At 37.6% G+C, this 7,425-nt stretch overlaps 1 long non-coding RNA gene across 1 annotated transcript; it reads right to left on the bottom strand.

Annotated features, from left to right (window-relative positions):
* Positions 1–2,867: 2,867 nt before the first annotated feature.
* LOC136234031 (uncharacterized) lies at positions 2,868–4,681 on the bottom strand. Its single transcript, XR_010691024.1, has 3 exons — positions 4,312–4,681; positions 4,021–4,077; positions 2,868–3,114 (listed from the first exon to the last, which is right to left on the bottom strand). It is a non-coding gene; the product is annotated as an uncharacterized lncRNA (long non-coding RNA).
* Between the last annotated feature and the right edge of the window lie 2,744 nt (positions 4,682–7,425).

The raw sequence follows: 7,425 nt of genomic DNA, 5'->3' as shown, positions 1-7,425 counted from the left end.
ATCTATCAATATACGCATATCTCCCGCCATGTGCAAAGGTTTGGGATTCCAGAATGTTGGAAAGCCTAGAGATTCGCCCTCGTTTATCTTTACATAGAAGAATTTTTCGTCCCAACAATGGACATTGGACATCTTGCCGCTAAACGGCGAATACGCTCCAAACTTTGCAAAAGTGAGAAAAGACTCAGACTTTCGCTTTGACGGTTTATGAAAAGATCGAAAGATACGAGGGGTGCACACTACCCCTAAGTTCGAGGCTAGGTAACAATCTAAAGCAAGATCTAACCATCCATTTGGATGTAATTGGCTGGCGGTAATGTCAAAGTAAGCAAGGATATCCGCCATCATCTTTGGAAGAGGCAGTCGGAACCCCCTTTCTATATGACTACAGTATACAGACAAGAATCCGCTTGGCGGACAGGCAGGTCGTTGATGAGCATCCGCCAGTTGGGTTTCATAGTTATTTATCCATGGGAATCTACTCGCCAGATCCGCTAGATCCGCGGCACTCATGCGAGAGGAGGTGGACTCCGCACGAGGTGTCTTTTTCCTAGGCGGGGTAGAAGAAGAAGCCACCATCCCGAAAGATCGCCTAAAAAATATGGCCGGAGCAGTACCGGTGATAGGAACGAAAAGTTTTTGACTTCTACCTAAACGAGTCCGACCGCGATTACACGCCGAATCGCGCAACTCAGCTAAATCAGAGCTAACCGAACCTTTGGAGGAAAGAGAATTTTTCGACGAAGAAGTGGTCCAACTAACTACAATTTCAGAAGGAGAGGTCAAATTAAAAAGTTCAGAGGTTGATCCAGAGGATGAAGAAGAGCTCCTAAACATTCAGAAAATATAGAATGAAAAGATGGACTTACATGAAAAATAAAGGCTCAAAGGATTCTGAAACTCCGAGAGAAGCTCTGCAAAGAAGACGCAAAGGAAAATGGAGAGGAAGAACGAATGAGGAAGAAAGAGAGAAAGAGAAATGAAGAAAGCGTTTTCTCTTTCCTCGAGCAGTGCGCCTACCACACGTGTCACCCCTCGATTGGCATCGAACAGAGTGATCATTAATGCAGGTAATCATGACGGCGCGCAAAGAAGCTCAAAAGCCCTAAAGGACTTTAAGGGAACTTTGGGGGGGCTTCTGATAACATTGTGATATTATCCCAAGGATCAAAACAGATATTCGCCGAAGAACGCCACGTGTTGATCAACTGATACGGGAATACCATGGCTTATTGAAACAAAGAGATCCGGCGGGCGGATCACCAAGGTCTCACCAAAAGAGACCCACGAGCGAACCTGTGAGGCGAATCGCCATAAACACTCAATCCGCCATTAGAACAGCTGGGCCGATCCGGCTATAAAGACCATTAATGAGCTATCAATTAGCTAACAGCCAACTTAAAGGAAACCAGTAACCGTCATTAATGGAACATTAATGGAGACTTTCTAGTTACTGAAAGTTACGGCTTCATGACTATATATAGCCTATGTCTTAGGCTATCAAAGGTACACATTCACTTACTCTTTGTCAATTCAGTTTGCTCTCTTATTCTTCCATACTGACTTTGGCATCGGAGCTTTCCCCCGTCGAACCCAACGACGCCCCCACAGAGACGGAAGTTCCTCGGAAATTCTCCACGAGTCATCACTTTGCTACGCTAAAAAAGAACTAGAACTAAGATAAATAAAATAATTTCTAAGCACCAACAAAACTGAAACGTATAATGAAAATGAGATGTAAACAATGTAAAAACGGTGTTTGGAGCTACTAGCAAAGGTCCCTACTTATAGGAGTTTTGGGACTCATATTTCTATAAAAAACCACCTACGATGTCTCCATAGTCTTTAATACTGATGCCGTATCTTGCCATAATTGATTTGGAATTGAGTAAGGTTTTAGAGTATTCTTAGGCTGATTTGAATCTCCTTAACCTCCAAGGAGGCTTCTTTTTCTTGCCATAATTAATTTAGAATTTAGGGATAAGTACAAAAAAATGCCTGTGGTATACCGGTTTTGCGAACTCGAACCTGTGGTATTTTTTTTGCAAACAGAGGTCTGTATTACAAACCGTTAGCAAACAGAGGCTAAATTGACTAACGGTGTTAAAATTCAAAGAGAAAAGAGTTAATTTGGTCCTTTTATTTATTTATTTTAAAAATTAACCCCCCTAATTATCTAATTATCACTAATAAACCCCAAAATCAAAAATAAAAATAAAAAATACCATCTTCTCATCTCTTTTTCATTTTTTATTTTCTTTCTTCTTTCTCTCATCTCTTCTTCTTCTTTTTCTTCTTCTTCTTCTTCTTCTTTTGGGGTTTATTAGTGATAATTAGATAATTAGGGGGTTAATTTTTAAAATAAATAAATATAAGGACCAAATTAACTCTTTTCTCTTTGAATTTTAACACGGTTAGTCAATTTAGCCTTTGTTTGCTAACGGCCTGTAACACATACCTCGGTTTGCAAAAAAAAATACCACAGGTTCGAGTTCGCAAAACCGGTATACCACAGATATTTTTTTTTTTGTACTTATCCCTAGAATTTACTAAGGAAGGTTATGGAGTTTTTAGGCACGTTTTAGTTTTTCTTCTAATTTTGGAATCTCTTTGGAAAGATTTCTCAGATTACTTTGTTTTAAGTCCCAAAACACCTAAAATTACTCAAAACTATAATCAAGATAAGAATAAGGTAAAATACACTAAAAATAATGGACAAACCAGTCATAAAACACACACACAAAAAAATTACATAAAAAATGACTTAAGTAATTATATAAAATGGTGTGTAAACCCCGTCCCGAGTCACATTGAAAACGCATAGGAACCAAATAATTATCATAATTAAGCATAAATATCGACATAAATACATAAAGGCTCTCCATTTATTTCCATCTATCAAAGTATCATAACCAAAAGGTTAAATAACCAACCAAATAATTTAATCCATCAACAATATTCGCTTAAATTTAAGCAAATAATCCAAACCAATAATATAATAAATCCTAATGAATGCCTACAAAATTTCTAATAGGAATGAGACGCTTATGCTTGCCAGCCTGAACGCAGGATAACCTTGAAAATCTAGCAAATAGGAGAACCTCTGAACCTAGCCTGAAAAAAATATGGCAAGGGGTGAGCTGCCTACTCAATAAGCATAATTACAAATATTCATACGTATACATATATAAATATATATCAGTCACACCTATTATATTTAGTCAGATAACATAACAAACCAGACTCTTGACTATAAATAATATCCCAAGGTTAATATATTTAGTTTTAAGGGCCCTAGCTAAACCTAAGTGAAATATGTCCAATGGTCACATGGTTAACAATGTTCAATCGTAGGACATATATCCTTTCAACCTTATAATAACTATCCAAACAATACGGTACTGCTATCGCTCCTAGTTTTAGGACACAGTACAAATTCAATCAGAGTAAAATAACACCCTACCTAGGTGCCTGTGATCACAGTATCAACAAACCTCCAGACCATTGTACCTACCCACTTAAGCTAGCTAATTAAGTGAGATTTTAAAATGATACGTATTGTTATTCTACCATAGACAATCACCTTGTAAAATAATTACTTCAATATATGATCAAAATAATATGTATCATCTGCGAATTTAAGCACTACCATATCCAAATTTCAGACATTTATATATCCCATCGTTGCGTAATCTATGACTTTAAATTTGATTCTATCCAACTAAATAATAATTATTCCTCACCATTTGCTCAGCTAAGGCCAACAACAATTCAAATATAATCCACAGCATATACCAAATTTCCAAAACATCAACACTATATACCAAATTCCCTTTTCCTGGAACAATAATCCACAACATATAATAGTCATAGCAAATTTATGCACATATAGCAATCCATAGCATGGTTCATCATCACCTCACACATATATATTTCTTTATACAATTCATATATAGATATATATATATATATATATATATATATATATATAAACATATAAATATTAATAATTATGATTACCTCTCGTTCCAAGTTAATCAAATTGTTCGAGTTCTTGTTCACCCATTTCTTCCTTCCCTATAAATATAAAAATGCATTCCTATAATTAATTCGTGTTTCTTTAAAAAAAAATGATAGATATGCAATGTATGTTTTGAATGTCCCTAATCCCTCTAATTAATCAATAGCCATTTACTTAAATCTAAAATTCTAACCTTTAAAAATTCAATTATGATAGAAGACTAATAATTTAGAAAAACATCACATATATCAGAACCTATACCGGGTAATTTCTGGTTGAAAAACGCTCACCGGAGTCTCGCCGGAAAGCGGTGGCCGGTTGTCGGAATTCCGTCAGACTTGTCGGAAGTGCGAACTGAGACTACCACGAGATAGCCGACGTTCAAAGGAATCCAAAAATATACTCCTTTCACTACTAAAAGTGCCAAAAAGGTCGGGATCTACACTTTCCCGGTGAAAATACCCGCTCCGGTCGTCACCCTTTTTGGTCAGAAAAATATGAATAGTGGTCTCAAAATCTTCCTTATGAAATAAGGAATTCAATGGTATGATTTTCGCTTCAAGATGTAATCGGAGTAGGGAGTTATGAAGGAAGTTAGGATTGGAAAAAAAAGAAAACAAAAGCTGCGCAGGGATGAGTTTGGTTCTGATATTCGTATCTCCAAACCCCAACTCCACCAAACTATTGATAATAATATAATAATAATAATAATAATTAATAATAATAATAATAATTAATAATAATAACATTCACCTATTTCTTTTCCCTCCTCTTTTCTTTTGACAAAAAAGGAACTAGTCCTTTTCTTTTATTTACTTATTTATTTCTATTGTCATTATTTATTTATTCTTAATTATGCATAATTATTTATATGTTACATGGTGGTAACAACTTCCTCACACACCTTGTTTGTCCTCTAGCAAGGCTCAGAGTCAAAACAAAATCAAAAATCAAATAACATAAGTAGCTTAAATGGATTACATGACTTATTTGATTTGACATTCAACAATCCCAAGTTATGCAAATCAAACTAAAGATTAAAACATACGCCATAGATGAACTTGAACAAATTGCTAAGATTTTATCAAAAGTATTAGATTATTCAGTACATCCTATAGTAACTATAAAGATAAGATGGACAAATACTAAATTTAAAGGGGCAATTTAGACTACTTTCAATTCGGATTTTCGGTTTTCTGTTTGGACAACAGTTTGATCAGTTATTTTAACACCCCTTAAATTTAAAGAATGAAAAGTTTTTATAGTCAAATGATAAAATTTCCAACTTCAAAAGTAGATTAATTAATTCCTAAAATTAACATATGAATATCGAACCATAATTTCAAATTATTAGGAAGTGGTGAGTTGTTGACTTGCTGTGGATATGAGTGTGCACAGTTCGGTCCAGTTCGGGGATTCAAGCATCTTCGGGATTGGATCGGGGATTCCTAAAAATGAATCTCTAAGATTAGAGTGAAAATTTCGGTCTGCCAATTTGGAGATTCTGGAAATCGATTCCGATCCAATCAAGTACATTTATTCCGGAAATCTCTAAGACTCCTTGAGGTCAGCCTTGTCATCTCCATGCTCACTGGTTTTCGCCCTCCCATGGGCTCATCAAAGGAGTAGGATCAGCTCCCGAACTAGTTTAGTGCCTAGATGTGCACCCTTCCATCGGCAACTCGGGAGAGGATGCCATCTAAATAGCACGTAGTCAACCTTATCGCTAATCCCGCATCCCACATTTCAAGATCAACCAGCAAGCACCCGCATCGTCTGCGCATCACGAATTCGGGTCGTGACATACTCCCACACTCAATTCATGCAACGTCCTCGTGCACGACTTCTGCTCGCTAGGATCAGTGTGCAGATTCCATGCCTGCTCGTGTTTCGCGCTGCTTGGCGAAACACCCACTTCCGACACCCCCTCGATGTCGACCATGACTCGGAGGCCCTCTGCCTCATCCACATCCTCGTGCGGTCTGACTCGAGGTTCCAGGGTGCGAGCGACGCTTCTGCGCTCAGCCCTGTTTGCTTAGGACCCGGCACCGTGGCACCTCGGAGTGCTTGGCGAATTGTTCATTGCGGTTTCCTGCCTACTCGTGATCCATTCGAGCACACCACTTGCGGTCCACTTTTAGACTCGCCACCGCGGCCAACGGAGGGCTCGGTAAACTGCGCAGCTAGCACACTACAGGCTCTGATACCATTTATCACGGGGTCACAAGTTCACCTACAGCTCCACCATTAGTATGATATTGTCCGTTTTGGGCCAAACACGTACGGATTTGTTTTTGGGCTCCTTCCCAAAAGGCCTCATACTAATGTAGTTGGTGAACTTCTTTATAAACTATGCAACTCCCTTGTATCTTTCCGATGTGGGACTTAGGTGTTGGAAATAGGGCTAAGGTATAGCAGCGGAAATATAAAAATTTTAGCCTACTTCCTTTTAACCATAGGATCCGTTAATCGTTATTTCATATAAAGAGGGATAAGAAGATATACATTTCGATGATCAATCTACCGTTGCAAACGAAGTGCCCACAACTTCAAAGGAGATGTAAACTGTTTACCAATCTGCCCTTATTCGAAATAGACCTTCCAGACCACCGAACGATGATCCCTTCGGTGGAAACGTGGAAGAATGTGTCTAGAAGCTACTGACCAAAAATCGCGACGATCCGACGGTTCAATCTCCGGGAATCCTCGAAATAGTGAACTGACCTGATGTAGGCGAAGAAAAACGAATTTCTCCCTTTTGATTGTTTTTCTTCTTTCGTGAACACGGTGAGGTTAAATTAGAATCAACCCTTATGAGATGTAAGCAAAATAGATTACCTCTAATTAACCAACACAAGATCAAGGAGAAAGAGGGATGAATTAGATTAATCGATCGATGGAATGCCGAATGAATTCTTGTCCACGAACTTGGAGATGGAATTCACTTTCTCTCTCTAGCTAGTAGATTTCGAAAATCACAAGGGGTGGGGCTAGAGTGTGTATCGAAATTCACTAGGTAAGGGGTATATATATTATCTTGTCTCTAAACCCTAGTTAGATAGGATTAGGTTACTTAATAGCAATCCAATTCGGAATAGGATTTCTAATTATTATCTTACTATATATCTAATATAATTAGGATAATAATAAGTAACCTAGTTAGATAATAATAGGAGGACATTAATCCAATTAATAACTCCTAACTTGATTATCTCTTAATTAATTTAATTTCACAATCCTAATCCAATTAGGAAGAGTGGAATAAATTAATTCCCTTCCTTTAATACATATAATTTCGACCCCCCTTATCCATGGGCCTTACTGGGCTCAACTGGGCTTCCATCTATTAATCAGATCCATCTCTCTTTTGTTTCCAAGTCTTATGTGTGATCCATTAGGTCCTT

This window comes from Euphorbia lathyris, chromosome 6 (genome assembly GCF_963576675.1).
Source record: "Euphorbia lathyris chromosome 6, ddEupLath1.1, whole genome shotgun sequence".
Classification (NCBI taxonomy): domain Eukaryota; kingdom Viridiplantae; phylum Streptophyta; class Magnoliopsida; order Malpighiales; family Euphorbiaceae; genus Euphorbia; species Euphorbia lathyris.
Note: the sequence above shows the minus strand (reverse complement) of the source record. Positions and strands in the feature narration are given on the sequence as shown.